Source organism: Lygodium microphyllum, chromosome 4 (genome assembly GCF_053477565.2).
Source record: "Lygodium microphyllum isolate KBCC chromosome 4, Lygodium_microphyllum_v1.1.10, whole genome shotgun sequence".
Classification (NCBI taxonomy): domain Eukaryota; kingdom Viridiplantae; phylum Streptophyta; class Polypodiopsida; order Schizaeales; family Lygodiaceae; genus Lygodium; species Lygodium microphyllum.
In genome coordinates, this window is record NC_141138.1 from 175,238,315 (window position 1) to 175,256,880 (window position 18,566).

Sequence of the window (18,566 nt, forward strand, 5' to 3'; positions counted from 1 at the left end):
ATCGAAGAAAGTGAAACAAGATCTTCATATGTGGCTGTGTCGGTGTGGGATATTTGGGCAGCGCAAAAACCCAATCAAACGGGCGAAGCGAGAAACCAACCACCGCTCGCCGGATGGCTGACAAGAATGACCAGATTTTTTGAGCAAGGGGGCAACAAATAAAATGATGACGGGCGGATTCCACAGTGGTGGTGCAAAAGAAACAATTGCCATTGGAGATTCGGCGCTTTGAAAGAGCTGAAGCAAGCGGAAGACCACCAATCATCACCCTCCAAAGAAAGACCTTATATTTGAATGGTGTCTTATTTAACCAGCCCTCCATCACAGTTACCCTCCACCATGACCAGGATTTATGCAATCCCCATAGAATATTAGCTTTAGTAACCAGCCATTGATGATCTTTAATCAGAAGATGATACACCTGGTTAGCTGAAGCCTTTTCTAAATGCAGCCGACCTGCAAAGTCCCAATCCTGCCAGGGACGATCCGTAGCAAGGGCAGGAAAGGGTTGTCTGCTCTGAAGCACCCTCAAAAGCTGTTCCCATAAAAACCTGTATCCACGAGGGATCCTGAAAATCCTCCTGGCTGTACGAAATGACATGAACACATTGCGACTGGCAAGAGTAGCATCCGCGACCGAAGTTAAGCCCAAACGTGCCATACGGTTGAATTGTGGTCGAAGCTCATGTTTACCGTCCCACGAAAGTAACCGCGAGACTGCCAACAGTTCCAATTGAAACGAATTAGTGGCTAAACGATCCTCGCTGGATGCCACTGAGACTTCCGGAGGACCAGTTTCCAGGAACACACCAAATGGGCAAGCAGAGATGAGGAAGAACTAGAGAACCGAGAATCTGCATTAAGAACATGCCACCACGAACTGCGGATGTGGGTATTACCATGCAAAAGCCCGTGATCCTCAAGAAAGTAACGGGCTATGACGACCCAAGGATGACAATCCGAGCACATGGCGCGAAAAAGAGACCAACGGAGTGCCAGCATATGAGTGTGGGCATCCAAAACAGCCCCTCCACCCATGCGTTTTGGGGTGCATGCATGCGACCAAGAAATCCAAGAAATACCCGCATGCAAGGAATCCTTCTTCCATAACATGAAACGAATAGACTTCGTAAGATCATTCAGTGTCATAGTAGTCCAGGGTAGCAATGGCAAGAAATATGTAAGCATTGGCAACATTATTGTCTGGGCTACTTTGAGGCGAACATGGAAGGGCCAGGCGTGAGACTTCCAATACAGAAACTTAGCCGCCAGTTTCTGTGAAATCCACTGTAATAGCTGCTTTGGGGAAACATCAACCCCCAAAGGGTACCCAAGATGCCTCGCAATGGAGCCACGGGAGACAACCATCACCCTGCCAGTCCAGTGACTGCAAATCCGACTCCGTGCAGCTGAGAATGGCCGATTTCAAGGAGTTAATGCGCAGACCAGAAGCCTGACCAAAAAGAGCCCAAACATCTAATGCTTTATGAAGATTATCTTTGTCCGCACGCAAAATCATAAAACTGTCATCAGCCAAGGATTGACCAATGAAGTGCTGTCCAGAGGGAAGTAACAATCCAGCCAACTGAGTAGAAGCTGCCATATGAGATAGCATCGAAAGAACCGGATGAGTCGCAAGGGCAAAGAAGAGAGGACTCCAAGGGCACCCCTGTCTGACAGAGCGGGCAAGGACAATTGGCTTGGTAACTCCTCCATTCAACATGACCCACGAAGATGCTGCAACACTAATAGTATAGATCAGACGAGACATCCAGGCACCAAAGCCCATAGCAGACATAAGTTCTGCAATGAAAGACCAGTCCAGATAATCAAAAGCCTTTTCCAGGTCCAATTGAACCAGTACGACCTCCTGATTTGAATGCCTTGCATAATCAATTGCCAGTTGCGCATTTAAGACATTGTGCAAAATGTTTATGCCCTTAATAAAACCATATTGGAGAGAATGCACAATGGCAAGAAGATGCTTATGGAGGCGATTCGCCATAACTTTTGAAGATTTTATACATAGAACCCATCAAAGAAATTGGGCGCCATTGTTTCGACATGGATGGCGAAGGAACTTTTGGAAGCAGTTTAATAAGACCATCTTTCCAAGAGGAAGGCATAATCCCCGTTTCCCATACCCACTGAAACAAAGCCGTCAAAGGTTTCGCGAGCTGGGTGGCAAAAAACTCAAAGAACTCATTGGTAAGACCATCCCAGCCAGGACTTTTATCCTTAGGCAAGTGTGACAGAACATTCATGACCTCCGACTCACAAATATCTGCCTCCAGAGTAGATTGCATGTCCTGAGGAACCTAATTGCGGACCAGATCATAAAAAACTGAACGGGCATGAGTAATTTGGCCTGAAGGCGGAGAAGTAGAACCAAGAAGGTCGAGGAAATAATTTCTACACATATTCACAATCATCTGCGGATCAAGAACCATTTGACCTTCTTCATCCTGGAGCCTCGTCATATTCTCTCGAGCAGGAGAGGCATGGAGAGCTCGAAAAAACTTATGGGTCTGAAAAGCACTGTCTTGCAGAGTGTCCGTCAAATGTTGCAATTTGACCTGCTGATAGGTTTCAATTGAAACTCTTTAATAAGATCAGCCAGACGCGTTGCCAGTGATAGCAGAAATGCGTCATCGGGAGTGTCCACCAGCAAAGAACGAACCAAAGTCAGCAGTTCCTCGGCTGCTTATCGGCGCCGCCAACAAAGAGAGGCATGATGGATCCCATACTGGCGAGCAACCCGCTGCACATTGGAGAGCAATCGTTGAAAGGAAGCAGTGCCCTGGGATGAGAAATCCAATAAGAACCGATCAATCAATTGCTGCATATAGCCCTGGAAGATTGCATGCTTCAAATAAGACGAGTTGAAATGCAACGGGAGTCTATCCAGAAATTGCTTGAAAGGAGCAATTGGTTGTGCAAGGAGCTCAAGCTGCAGAGGGAAATAATTCGACAATGCATATTGTTGTAACACTTTCATTTCGAGCATCTCAGGAAGAAAATCATCATCCTGCATGATGTATATACGGTCTAACCGCGACCATGTTGTGGCATACTGGGCAGAATGGAAGGTAAACCCTGTAGAAGAAGGATACAGCCAAGACCAGAGATCTTGCTTAAGAACGGCAAAATCCAACTGCTGCCACGTACGTCTTTCCGACGCATCTATGATCCAATGTTCTGATGTGGACTGTAAAGAATCAACACACATATTAAAATCCCCCATCAAAAAACCCCGTCTGCCAAGGGACAAGGAACTCTGCAAGGTATGCCAAAGCTCCCGACGAGATAGAGGATCATGAAAAGCACCACACTTCAGATGCAATGTCCTGCAAAGCAATGTCCTGCACCACACTTCGTTTGAAATGGGGCAACTTTGCAGGACATTGCTTTTCATGTGGAAAATGGGGCCCCAATTTTCCACATGAAAAGCAATGTCTTGCAAAGTTGCCCCATTTCAAACGAAAATGTAAAGGATGCATGCCAGAGCAGTTAATGCGTAACGAAGCATGCCTTTCTCAAGCAGTGTCCCATAACATACACAGGCGGTTGCGATTCATGGCCCTTAGGCTTGCGGGGACCAGAACAATGCCCACAGCAGCCATGGCGTCTTTTAGCAATGGCCAATAAACAGCCGGACAGTTTTCCACTTCAACCCACACAGGGCATTCACTTTGCAGTAGACGCTGAAAACCTGCCATGGGGCGCCATGGCACCACATGGACCAGACGGCGATCAACGAACAATGGCAGTTTAGACAAGAGAGCAACACGGTGTGTCTCTGATTTCAACAGCACCTCAAAAAAACCCCAGGGGCCAACAAAAATCTCTTCAATACATTCCTCTTGTAGCAGACTGTGCAGCCACTGGCGAATACGAAAAACAGCGGGATCCTACCAGTGAAAAAAAGTATCACAGCACGTTCATAGAACACTGAAAAGGAACGCAAGACATGTTTCGGATCCACAGTGGCTTCTAGAACATCTTCCGTTGCAGAGTCCGAAAAGACTTCCTAATTATGTTGAACATAATCGCCCAGCAAAGTGTTAGCAAACTCCAACAGGTGCTCCCAATCAACCTCCTGGGAGTCCACAGAATCAGAAGCAACCTGAGCATAGGAACGATCCTGATGATCCATTATCCCTACCGAAGTATGCTTGGTGCGTTTGCCCGCTGGGTGGAGGACAGGAGCAGGGGGCATCTCCTCTATGCACGGAACCATGTCCTCTGGTTCCTCGGTGTCAGAATCCGGACCAAGAGCTGCCACTGTTTGGTCTATGAAAGCCAAATCCAGGCCAGCCATATTGTATCAGTACGTATGTCGGACAGAGGCCGAGTGAAAAAATCGCGGGGGGCAGAGACACGCAGGCCGCAACTGGGCGTCGGTACAGAAGCGGACGGACTCGAGCAGGTGAGCCCCATATCTCTCTCTCTCTCTCTCTCTCTCTCTCTCTCTCTCTCTCTCTCTCTCTCTCTCTCTCTCTCTCTCTCTCTCTCTCTCTCTCTCTCTCTCTCTCTCTCTCTCTCTCTCTCTCTCTCTCTCTCTCTCTCCGTAACTCTCTCTCTCTCTCTCTCTTTTTTTTCGTAAAAGGTAATTGTATTAATTACGAAAAAAAATACAAGATTACTTGATTGCAAGATACATGATGACACTAAGCCATCATGTGAAGAGGTTCTCTCTCTCTTTCTCTCTCTCTTTTTTCTGATTACAAGAGACGAGGGCCCTAGGCCAACGTGTGGGAAATCCCCGTAGTAATGCACTAAAAAGGTTACACCAATCATGGCAACGACCCAAAGGCAATTGCCATATGCCAAGGATGCAAATCCTCCCGAGGGAGCAAGTCGGAGTGTCGGATGAGATCTAGCTGCCAATGCAAGAGCCCTTTAAGCCTGGCAATATGTCGCGGTACATTAGAGGCCGAATCAAAGAGAAGCATTGCGCGTGGTCCAAATGTGCCAGCATCCCCAGTATCTGAAAAAGTGAAATAAGATCTTCACATGCAACTGTGGCGGTGTGCGATACTTCGGGCGCACAAAAACCCAGTCGAAAGGAGTTAGTGAGGACCCCACCACCGCGCGCCAAATGTGTGACAAGAGTGACCAAATATTCTTGGCGAGCGGGCAAGAAAGAAAACGATGTCGGGCCGATTCCGCCGGTGTGGTACAGAAGAAACAATTGCCATTCGAGATGCGACGCTTGGCAAGGGCCGAGGCAAGAGGAAGACCACCAATCATCACCCGCCAAAGAAAGACCTTGCATTTGAAAGGTGTCTTATTCAGCCAGCCCTCCATCAGCGTTGTCTGCCACCATGACAGCGATTTCCGCAGTCCCCAAACAATATTAGCTTTCTCACCCAGCCATTGGTGATCTTGAATGAGAAGATGATACACCTGATTAGTAGAGGCCTTTTCCAGACTCAACCGGCCTGCAAGGTCCCAGTCCTGCCAAGGGCGATCCACAGCCAGGGCAGGAAAGGGTTGCCTACCCTGAAGCTCCGACGAAAGCTTTTCCCATAAATCACGGTATCCGCGCGGGATCTTGAAAAGTCGCCTAGCAGTCCGAAACGATACGAGGGACATTGCGAGTGGCAAGGGTAGCATCCGCAACCGACGTCACACCTAAACGGGCCATGCGGTTAAATCTTGGTCTGAGCTGATGTTTATCTTCCCCTGAAAGGAGTCTCGATACTGCCAACAATTCCAGCTGAAAGGAGTTAGTCTGCAAGCGGTCCTCTACTGGGTGCCAACGGGTCTTTTGGAGCACCACTTTCCAAGAGCCGACCAAGTGCAGTAACAAAGAGCAAGAGGGACTGGAAAAACGAGAGTCAGCATTAAGGACATGCCACCAGGAGGCCCGAAGCCGTGTGTTACCATGGCGGAGCCCGCTGTCCTCAAGAAAATAACGGGCTATGATGGTCCACGGGTGATGATCCACACACATGGCACGAAAAAGGGACCAACGGAGAGCTAGCATATGAGTTTCTGCATCCAAAATAGCTCCACTACCCATGCGCTTAGGGGTACATCTATGTGACCATGAAATCCACAAAATGCCTGCCTGCAGTGAATCCTTCTTCCATAGCATGAAACGGATGGGATGAGTGAGAGCCTTCAAAGTAGTAGGCGTCCATGGCAACAATGGCAGAAAATACATTAGCATTGGTAGCATGATTGTCTGGGCCACTTTGTGGCGGACATGGAATGGCCATGCTTGCGACTTCCAATACATAAACTTCGCCGCCAGTTTTTGTGAAATCCACTCCAGCAGGTCCTTTGGCCGTACATCCACCCCCAATGGGTATCCAAGATGCCTGACAATGGAGCCACGAGAAACCACCTGGCCTTGCCAGCCTAATGACTGTAAATCAAGCTCCGTGCAACTGAGAATGGCTGACTTAAAGGCATTGATGCGAAGCCCAGAGGCCTGACCAAAGAGCGTCCAAACATCTAATGCCTTTCGAATGTTGTCCCTGTCCGCCTGCAAAATCATAAAGGTGTCATCAGCCAAAGATTGGCTAACGAAGTGCTGACCCAAAGGAAGAGACAACCCTGCCAGCTGAGCATAGGCTGCCATGGAGGATAACATTGAAAGGACCGGGTGAGTCGCCAGGGCAAAGAAGAGAGGGCTCAAAGGACAACCCTGTCTGACCGAGCGTGCAAGGACAAATGGCTCTGTAACCCCACCATTGAGCATAACTCTGGAGGAAGCCGCAGCACTAATGGTGTAGATCAATCGGGACATCCGGGTACCAAAGCCCATAGCAGACATGAGATCTGCAATGAAAGACCAGTCCACATAATCAAACGCCTTTTCCAAGTCCAATTGAATCAATACCACTTCCTGACCGGAGTGCCGCGCATAGTCAACAGCCATTTGCACATTTAAGATATTATGCAGAATGTTGCGGCCCTTAATGAAACCATATTGGAGAGGATCCACAATAGCTGGAAGGTGCTTGTGAAGCCGATTCGCCAGCACTTTGGAGTAGATTTTATACATGGAGCCCATCAAAGAGATTGGTCTCCAGTGTTGCAGCTTTGACGGCGAAGGGACCTTTGGAATCAGTTTCATAAGGCCTTCTTTCCATGAGGAGGGCATGACCCCTGTTTCCCAAACCTGCTGAAACATGACCACCAATGGCTTCACCAACTGCGTGGCCGAGGTCTGAAAGAATTCATTAGTGAGACCATCCCAGCCAGGACTTTTATCCTTAGGCAAGTGCAACAAAACATCCATAACCTCCTCCTCGCAAATATCCGCCTCCAAAGTGGCTTGCATATCAACTGGAACCTGCTGGCGGACTAGATGATAGAAGACCGAGCGGGCATGCGTAACCTGGCTAGAAGGCGAGGGAGAAGAACCAAGAAGTTCCATAAAATAATTTCTCCACATAGTGACAATGGTTTGCGGATCAGTGACCATGCGACCTTCCGAATCCTGGAGTCTGGTCATATTTTCGCGAGCCGGAGACGCATGCAAGGCGCGAAAGAACTTATGAGACTAGCAGGCACTATCTTGCAATGTGACAGTCAAGTTATGCAGCTTGGCCTGCTGATAAGATTTCAACTGAAACACTTGAATAAGATGGGCCAAACGCCTCTCCAGTGACAGCAGAAAATCATCATCTGGGAAATCCAGCAGCAAGGAACGGACCAAAGCCAGTAAGTCCTCTGTTGCATGTCGACGTCGGCGACAAAGCGAGGCATGATGGATCCCATACTGCCGAGCAACCCGCTGCACATTAGAGAGCAGCCGTGCAAATGAAGGCAAGCCCTCAGAGGCGAAGTCCAATAAGAACCTCTCAATCAATTGCTGCATATAGCCCTGGAAAATTGAATGCTTCAAATAAGAGGAGTTGAAACGTAAAGGGAGCCTATCCAGCAACTGCACAAAAGGTGCAATAGATTGTGCCCGCATCTCAAGCTGGAGGGGGAAATGGTCCGACAACGCATATTGCTGCAAGACCTTCATTTCCAGCATCTCGGGAAGAAAATCATCCCCCTGCATGATATACATTCTGTCCAGCCGCGACCAGGTAGTTGCATATTGTGCGGAATGAAAAGTAAACCCTTAAAAAGAAGGGTGAAGCCACGACCAAAGATCTTGCTTGAGTACGTGCAAAGCAAAGGAACTCCACACCCGGCTTTCCGGCGTATCCATTACCGAATGCCCTGAAGTGGATTGAGAAGACTCAACACACATATTGACATCTCCCATCAAAAACCCCCTTCGGCCGAGTGACATGGAGCCCTGCAAAGTGGACCAAAGATCCCGTCGGGATGCGGGATCATTCGGAGCATAGAGGCCCAACAACCATAAAATCTCTCCTTCAAATAAGACTTCGATTACCAGAAAGCGGCCCTGCACATCATTTTTAACAAGGACAGGCTGATATTTCTCATGGACAATCATCAGCACGCACGAATAGTGCGTAGCATGGGTCCCTGCATAAAACAAACGGAATCCATGACAATCCACAACTTTTCCTGCTTCACCGTGACTTTTGTGCTCAACTGCACACAATACATTCCACTGGTTCTCATGCAAGACGGTCCACATGGCATGTTGCTTATGGCGAGAGCAAATGCCTCACACATTCCACGTGGCTATCTTCATGTATCTTCAAAAAAGGAAGTCAGGAACGAGGCGCCTGTTGCCTCGATTTCACCTTTTCCGCGAGAGCATCCAGGACACCCTCATCCAGAAAATCAGCCAATACTGCAAACGAATTCTGGCGACCTGCTTTAGAGGTAGAAGGGAAATCCACTGCCTTGGGAGAGGGGCGGGGATAACGCCGATCCCAGGGTGTAATAACATTACCTTTGGTATCAAACGCCAGCTTAGCAGGTGGGCCTTTGGGGCCGTCGGTATAGACTCTCCTTGGAGACTGATTACGGGGGGCAAACGGGGCCGTAGGACGCGCAGCCTGCTGTGAAGTGACCATTTCTTTCCTGCGCGTATATGTGCACACAGAATCCTGGGAAGCAGTAAGCCCAGGATCCGCCAGGCCTGCATCCAACTTTTTACCTTTTTTGGGACGTGCCTCAATCCAATCAGTGCGACGGGAATCCACACTCAGGACCTGTTGTTTGCCTTTATCCATGACATGAGGAGACTGAAGGGCTTCCTGGGGCGTGGCATCAAGCACCATGTCATCCTTGGGCAGCACAACCTGCGCATCCTCCGAAGACGGTTGCCTTTCAGGGCATTCGGCCATGAAAGGCCCCAATTTACCACATGAAAAGCAGTGTCCCGCAAAGTTGCCCCATTTCAAGCGAAAATGCAAAGGATGCATGCCTGAACAATTGAGGCGAAGCCACGCGGACCTTTTCCTCGCCGTGTCCCATAGCATGCATAAACGGTTTCGGTTCATCGCCCTGAGGCTTGGGGGAACCAGCACTGTTCCCACAACCGCCATCGCATCCTTCAACATGGGCCAATAGACCGCCGGACAATTTTCCACCTCCACCCACACCGGGCATTCTCGTTGAAGCAGACGCTGGAAGTCGGCCATGGGGCGCCATGGCACAACATGGACCAAGCGGCGATCAAAGAATAGTGGCAACTTGGACAGGAGCTCAGCTCGATGCGTTTCCGAATTCAACAGCACCTCATAAAAGCCGCGAGGTCCAAGGAAGATCTCCTCAACACACTCCCCTTGCAATAAATGGTGCATCCACTGGCGAATATGCGAAAGCACTGGGATCCTGCCAGTGAAGAAAAGTATAACTGCACGGTCATAAAACACCGAGAAGGATCGCAAGACTGATTTGGGGTCCACCGTGGCTTCCAGCACATCATCCGTTCCCGCATCAGAAAAAGATTCATTATTATGCTGGACATAATCGCCAAGCAGAGTATTGGCAAAGTCCAGCAAATGCTCCCAGTCAATTTCCTGCGAATCCACAGGATCAGAGGCCACTTGTGCATAGGAACGTTCCTGAGGACCCATTGGCTCATCAGAAGTATGCTTGGAGCGTTTGCCGACAGGCAACAATTCAGAACCCGGAGGCAACTCCTCCATGCATGGCACCATATCCTCCGGCTCCTCTGCATCGGAATCAAGGCCAAGGGCTGCCACCGTCCGGTCGAGAAAATCCATATCCCGCCTGTGGTCACGCCTCCCCCCGCCAGTGCCCGTGGTTATTGCCCCTCAACTGACTCCTCACGCCTGCCCCACTTGTCCTCCCCGTTGCTTGTGGCCCATCCATCTCCCCGCCTATTCGATCAATCGCAGGTTTCTCCATGAGCTGTTCGATCGGTCGCAAGTTTAACCATGAGCTTACACCTTGCATCTTGGAAAGTGAATAGACGCCACTACAATGGGGCACGTGGTTCCAGGAAGTTGATTGTTCGGCAAGAGCTACAACCTGCCCTTGCCAGACGGATCAACATCCTACTTCTACAAGAGCACAAGCTCACTCCCACCCAGGCCCAAGGGGTACGGAAGTACTGCCGAGCACCTCACACACTTACTAGCAGCATGCCAAAGGGGCCCACGGCAAGAGTGGAGGCGTATGCACCTCTATTGGCCCGAGCCTCACTGCGTGTATACCAAACCACGGGACGATAGTGGCAAGGAGGGTTCTATGGATTAGATTGGATATTGGGGACTCGTGCCTTGGAGTCCTCAATGTCTATGCCCCTACGGAGGTTAGGACACGCAGTAGGTTCTGGGTGTAGATCGCGGTTGGACTCTAAGAGGTGGACTCCTGGATCGTTGGAGGAGACTTCAACAACCCGGAGGCTGTGGAGGACCAACAGGGCAGAGGCAGAAACTCCCAAGGCATGGCCGAGGAGGAGTAGGAGGCATGGGAGATCTTTCTACTAGCAGTAGGAGCACGCGATGCCTGGAGAGACCCTGCCTTCCACAAGAGGGAGAGGTCATTGGGCTTCTCTAGGGGATACAAACGGCTAGGTGGAGTCTTGGTAGAGCGGCTGGACAAGTTTTATGGGGGAGAGTGGGGAGGCTCTTGTGCAGGCCAAATTGGGTATTTGGCAGACACCATGTTGTCCAATCATTGCCCAATTCTCCTAACACTAGATCCCCCAGCATCTTCCCTAGACACACAATGATGTCAAATCCTTGACTCGATCTATAGAACGGAGGAGGTGACGAGACAGATAGAGCAGATTTGGACAAAGAAGTGGGACAAGAGGGACCATATCGCAAAGGAGGTTGGTGAGGTCCTAGCCGAGTCAAGCAGAATCTACCAAGAGGCAGCCATACAGGCCAGGCAGCAGAGCTGGGAGGAGGAGAGAGCACTCCGACGGGACCTTGCAGCCACGAAGAGATTATTACAGGAGGCACCAAGAGATTATTACTCCCACCCTCCACACACAGGTGGTGCGTGCGCAAGCAGCCATTGCTGGTCTAGAGGACAGGTGCTCAAAGTTATCTTTCCTCACCACAGCAGCTTTCTAGGCGCAGAAGGGGAACACGATGTGCAGGGAGTTTTTCCAGGTGCACCAGCCTCGCACCTCAGGGAAGCAGATGCACAGCCTTTGAGATTAGTATGGGAGGACTCTTTATAGCCCATATGAGGTGATGGAGATTGCCACCCACTACTACAGACGCCTTTTCCAGCAAAAGATAGCCTCAGCTAGAGGACAGCGATGTAGGCAGCAGGTCTAGGATCACATCTCGTCCCTCGTCACAGAGGAGATGGGACGCTCCCTCCTAGCCCCCTTCACAAAGAAGGAACTAGAGGAGGCTTTCTGTACACAGGACAGGCAGAAATGCCTGGGAGAGGATGGCCTCTCTAAGGCCTTCTTCACTACTTACTGGAAAGTAGTGAAGGACCCCCTACTGATGGCCTTCCAGGAGATTTTTACTTCAGGAGAGATGCTAGGGAGCCTTTCGACAAGCCTTATCAATCTTTTCCCCAAAGGGGGAGACCAGTTGGAGCTTTCCCAGTGGAGACCGATCACCTTATTGTCAGTGGCCTATAAAGCACTCGCAAAGATGATTGGTAGGCGACTACACCCTGTGCTTCTAGATATCATCCATGACACAGACAAGCTTTGTCCAGGATAGGAGCATCCTCGACAATGTATTCACCTTCTTTGAAGCGACAGAGTGGGTTCAGCACAATGGGTAGAAACTGACGTACTACTCTTGGATTTCGAGAAAGCTTATGACATCGCGGATTGGAACTGACGTACTACTCTTGGATTTCGAGAAAGCTTATGACATCGTGGATTGGGATTTCCTAGAGGGCACCATGGTGAGGTTGGGTTTCCCCCAGGCTTGGATTCGCGAAGTCTCTGCACTTTACAAATCGGCCACCAACAGGATTCTCATAGGTGGTAGGCGAGGGGAGGAGTTCCAACTGGAGAGATCGGTCCGGCAGTGCTGCCACCTGGCCCCATACCTGTTCCTACTCTTTGCAGAGGCGATGTCTCACTTCCTTAGGTTGCATGTGAGCAGATTACGCGGACTCCGACTTCCAGTGAGAGAGGAGACTGAGTTGTTAGACTCAGAGTATGCAGATGATACGACGTTGTACATAGAGGACGATGAGTTGATGCTGGAGAGAGTGAGGCTACCTCTTGAGGTGTTCTGTTTTGCAACGGGAGCGGAAATCAACTGGCGAAAGTCAATTGGCTTCCTCACAGACCCGGACTCTAGCACGTAGTGGGGCGTCCACCTGGGATTTAGATAGGTGAGCAGAGAGCGACCATTCAGTACTTAGGGCTCCAAGTGGGACTCAACATCACTTCCGCCCAGCAATTTCTTTCAGTCCCCTATTCTATTCGAAGTAAGCTGACCTACTGGAGCACGGCTCGCCTCTCACTAGCCGGCCGAGCCCTGGTGGTTAACCAGGTCATCCTAGCGACGGCCTGATACATCGCCTCGTGTTGGTGCTTCTCCTCATCCTGCATAGTGCAACTTTGCCGCCTAGTGCAGAATTTCCTTTGATCCAGGTCAGACGGATTTCCTTTGATCCGGGTCAAACGGCTCCAAGGATTCCAAGGCCAAGGTGGCGTGGGCGACCATCATACGGCATCGGTCAAAGGGAGGGCTTGGGATCATGGACACAAAGTATCAGAGTATGGCCCTCTTGGGCAAACTAGTTGTTCGCAGCCTCACACCAAGAGGGCAGAACTGGAAGATCCTATTGCAGGAGGTTCTCCAAGATTGTAGACCGAGGCTTGGCAGTGAGTGGAGGCCGTCCTTGAGATGGATCTTCACGTCAACCCAAATCACCCCCCTAGATCACCTTTCCTACGCAGCTTGCTCCGCGTGTGCTAGGGCCTCCGTAAGGCCCTAATCCTGAGCCCCCCAGGCTGCCAAGAGGAGATAGACCGTCGGCCAATGATCTAGAACCCCCATGTCAAGGATCGGGAAAAGGCACAGATTGGCAAGCATCCCCACATCAAGTGGGCTGGTTGGAAGGCTGTGCCGGCTCGTACCATCAAGACATGGCAAGAGGTGTACAAGTTGGCAGACGAGAAAGTGTTGCAACAAGTATCATGGTGCCAGAGAGAAGTGGACTTGAGAAGGGAGATAGATGCAACAATACCTCAGGAGTGGCTTGCTCCCCCAATACGAGAGCCAATAGAGCCCGAGGAGGTATGGGCCGCTAGGTTTTCACGAGCAAGCATCCCCCTACAGGTGGCAAGTAGAGTGGGCGGCGCTGCACCTGGGACCTTCTTCACCGTACAGGACGGGGGGCGTCTGGCTCTTGACAGAGGGCAATAAGATAAGGAGATAGCTGTCCTTTCATGGAACACGATCCAGGTGATAGGCCTTCAGGGGAAGACATGGCGACTCCACCCTTTTGTCTTTTTACAAGAGCTCAGGGAGTGGCGCCTCTAGATTTGGGAGGGCATACCACTTGATGAGCTAGAGTGGAATTCGAGAGAGTGGCTATGGTCGGCCATTGCAGTTGCCATGAAGCCACCGAGGTTCTTGGAGTATACCACCAAGATTGGCAGACATGTACTGATGCAGGAGGGTATGGATTGGGCGCCGTCACGTAGCAAGCACTCGGCCGAGCACAACATCACGGAGCCTTTCCGACGAACCTTCTGATACCGCCTATGGGATAGCTAAAGGCCGATGAGGGTATCGTATTTTTTATGGCTGGTGGCACATGGGGGCTTCATGGTGGAAAACTGGCTTGCCCAAATGCAAAAGGAGGGAGGTTGTAAGCGCTGCACACAGCAGCCTCTGGAAACCCCAAAGCACTATCTTTGATTGTGTGAGGCGACACAGCTCGTGTGGAGATGTGCATGCCGGATCCTTCGCCGTATAGCACCCAACCTTGGATGTATCTCAAGGGAAACTTTCTACTGACAGGCAATCAGCCAGGGCTGTCACCTTCTCTATGAAGCGGGGATGTAAGACACGATATTCATTATTGAGACAAGGTCGTGTGCAATGGTCTGTTTAGATGCTCTACCCATCCTCCAAGTACTACTAGAGCCCACAAAAGACTGTTCTAAGGTATAGGAGATCATAGGGAGTCTTACTAGTTGGCATATCTAGAAGGCGCGGTGTCACAAGGCTTTCGGCGAAGAGAGACTTTCAGTACAGGAGGCAACCTTAGCAGAGCTCTGGACCATCATCCACTCCCTCCGCGGCCGATGGAATCAAGTGCAAGGCGAGTCCAAGGCTCATCGGGAGCTCCGATGTCATTTCCTACGCACTTGGGGCGGCTAGGACCTATTTTTCGTGATACAAGCAGGCAGCCCTAGATGGCAATACACCCCCCTCCATGGCTTCTTGCCCCCAGACCGCCTTGAGAGGCTTGTATACATTATATACTTGTGACTTTCATCAACTTCAGCTAGTCTGTTGTGAGCATGAGCACTCCGGTGTAATCAGTTTTTTTTAGTAATATAATCAACCATATTTTACTTGGAAAAAAAGTGATAATCTAGGTAGAGCCTCCTAGGGCTTGTTACAAAACTCCTCATCTATATAACCCAAGCAATGGCAACAAGTACAGTATCTGTGGTTTTTAGGTCACTGTTACCAAATGGATCTAGTTTCTTTGTTTTTGTCTGAAAAAGATGCACCCTTTTTAGGACTTGCCTTCACTTCTTGAAAGTTCTTGCCGCCTCCAAACTACACCCTTGAAGAAGAGGATACTTGACTTCCCCTCTAAAGTAAACAATGTGGGGAACGCTATTCTATGCCACGTGGGCATAGTCATGCAACCTTATGTAATATAGAAGCTAACACTTGAACTCATAAAATGTTGATAGTCAATGCAAAGAGATGACTACCTACATAAAGTGAATGACAAGTTGTTTAAGACTAGTGTGACTTAATTGTAATCTAGCTTTGCCAGTGGTGGTGAACTCAACAAACAACTACCTATACTAGGCTATCTAGACTTTAAGATCATTCCCTTACTTAATTGATAACTCTTATAGCTCATGATTAAGATTAATGCATTGGGTTTAATCTCTAGCTGCATTGTGGTCAATGAGATGACTTGATGAAAAGGAAAAGTATTGTAAGTTGTGAGTAAAAATCAAGTTGTAACCCCTGCGAGCATTCTATTAATGGATATGATCAAAATGGGCCACTTGAGGGTTCGACATAACCTTTAGACCAAGTACTAGGTCCCAAAGACCTTGAGACTCAAGCACTTATTGCATAACATTCAACCAAGTCGTGAAATTCAACCAATTAAAATGAGCTTTGTCACTAAAGTATTGTTGACCATACCAACAAGATTGTCGGTATTGAATGGAGAATAGGGATGGTAGGGTGGGGGGTTAGCGTCATAGTTGAGGGAAACCAAAAAACAAAAATGGGAATGGAAACGGAAACGTCAAATTTCGAGGGGAAAATGGAAATGCCACTTCATCCGGTCTAGCACTAGGGGAGGGAAGGGAGGGGTTGTCTTAGAGTCTAGGTGCTTAGACGATAAAACTTAGAATACAAGTTTCATACTCAAAATCAAAGTTTTCTAATGTCCAAGCTTTAAAAGAGTTCTACAAAAGGCATAAGCTCAAAGGAGCTTTCTAATACATACAACGATTTTAGCACATAATTAATATGTTGATAACTCCCTCTTCCTCATCCATGTCATAGCCTTTAGTTGTGTTGTAGGCAAATCCTCTTCATTCTCATCCTCCTCATTAAGGAAGACAATTGAAACTGTTAGAAACAACTTTAAGCTTAATCATTTTAAATCATTAAACATCAAATCTTTAACAATTTAAGCTTAATTAATGAAATATTTAATTTTTAAAAAGCACAAAGAACATGAGTAATAATGCTTTGAACGCTAAGTTTAAAGCGTAAAGAACATGACCATTACTAACACTATGTTGAACAAGCGTAAATAACATGACGATTAATGATGTTACATTTAAAGCGTAAAAAATATACTATGTTTTGCTGAAAATGTTTCGGGCTTGTTAGGAAACGAGAAAACCAAACCACGTGGCAACCATCTCCCCAAAGGGGAAACACTTCGGGTCCTCCATACATTTCAGTGTTTCGGGTCCTGCAAAGGGGCGTACCAAGTGGATCCAATGGGTATTTAGGATAACTATGCATATGCAATGCTTGCTATATGAGTAGCACCAATAACATGCACAAATGAAGCAAAAGGTAATAAGAAGATATACCAAGAGACGTAAATCTGCCTCTAGAGCCTCCATTATGGCCATCAACATACTCATATACCAATCATGGTCTCCATGTTGACTTACAATTGGATCCTACACAACAAAGGGAGAAACAAAAAAAGGTTTTGGCTCATACAAATCAAAGTGGACATAGTAGTGATGAAGAGGATGGACCACTAATCACCCAAATGTAGTATGTCCACCCTGAGTGGAGAGGCGAGCCAGCCTCACCAATTGCCTCTGACTGATGCGCACGAAGCATCTTCTACGCTGTACTCTTCCAATTCTGCATCTGACTTCTGGTAAGGTGGATGAAGACGAGAGGGAGGGTGCATTGTCCTCCTCATTGAGAGCATAATATTGCATAAAGAGCTCCAAAGAAAGTAGAAGCTTGAGGAGGCACAATGGGTTCCCAAGTGAAAGCGTCTCAACAATTGTTGTGTCACTTGTACAAACCAAGCATTCACAATAACCACATGATACTCTTAGGCGAGCATTGGCTCTCATATCGTGTTGAAATATGCTAGGTGTTGCACTAGGAAAACACGAAATGTACAAATACAACTCAAACACATTAACCCAAGCAAAAATGCAAAAACACATAGAGAAGTAGAATATGATGAATGAATGAATGTTGGACATGAATGAGTGAAGAACATGATACAATATGATGCTCAAGAAGCAGAGACATCCAACAACCATTAACTCTAGGGACAGTAGGCTAAGCAAGACTGCTAGAGAGTAACTGTTAGCGTCCTCCAAGCAGAATCCTGTGTCGCAACACCTCCAAATCTGACAAAGATGGAGCCCACTGGACCTGAGGGTGATGTCAAACAGCATGTCTGAAAATCAGATGCAGATTGTTGTAAATCTGATCAATGACATGCTGGATTGCAAAGCGCAGGTAGAGTGTGCAATTGAAAAGACAGTTGTTCCTGATCAAAATGCAGGGCCAAATGGACTTGCCTGGCTGTATACAGATAGCAGCTCGTCTGAATGACGGAAAAGGCAGCAATTAATGATGAAAATACAGATCAGGGTGATGTTACCTGGCTGAATCAGGTCACAGCTGCTGCAAATCAGGTCGCTTGGCTGTGGATAAGGTTGCAACAGCAGTACAACAGGCGCCTGATGAGGATGACTGATGTTGATGCTAGAACCAGGTTGTGGCAGCTGAAACAGGGTGAGGATGCCTCTGAAAAACAGCAAACTGGCAGCTAGTGTTGGGTAATAATGATGTTGACAATTGTGGATGCAAAGGGCAGGCGAAGATGAAGAGTGGTGTGCACACTCAATCCCTTTTATAAGAACAATTGGAGCCAAAGGATGTCTTGTGTGTCATACATCTATCTAGAGTGTTGTACAAAATGGATAAAGTGCTTTCCTAGGGCCGGTCAAATGAGCCCAAAACCACCCAAAAAAAAAGATAATGTAAAGGAAAGTTTTGGTGGCTCAACAACCACCTCCGCCTACACCTCCCCAAACCCCCCCCAAAACCCCTGCAACAACCTCGATAGCTACAGTCGCAAATCCTTCCTCCCCCTCCTCTTGATGGCCCCCTTCCTAACCCCTCCCCTATCATCCCTTTTATAAGAACAATTGGAGCCGAAGGATGTCTCGTGCGTCATACAGCTATCTAAAGTGTTGTACAAAATGGATAAAATGCTTTCCTGGAGCCGGTTTAATGAGGCTGAAACCTCCCAAAAAAATAAAATAATGTGAAGGTAAGTTTTGATGGCTCAAAAACCACCTTCGCCTACACCTCCCCATGTCCTCCCCCCCAACCCCCTGTAACAACGTCAATAGGTACAGTCAGTCCCCCCCCTTCTTACTTAGCAAATCCTTCCTCCCCCGCCTCTTGATGCCCCCCTTCCTAAACCCTCCCCTACCATCCCTACCCACATCTCGCACACCCCCAAGAAGGGACAAGTGTTATATCTCAATTGCCTAC

The 18,566-nt window shown here is 48.5% G+C and overlaps 1 protein-coding gene across 2 annotated transcripts in view; it reads right to left on the minus strand.

Moving 5' to 3' along the window:
• The window catches only part of LOC148037936 (uncharacterized), an 84,560-nt gene that overhangs the window by 28,220 nt on the left and 37,774 nt on the right, over positions 1-18,566 (minus strand). The gene's annotated exons all lie outside the window — the stretch shown is intronic.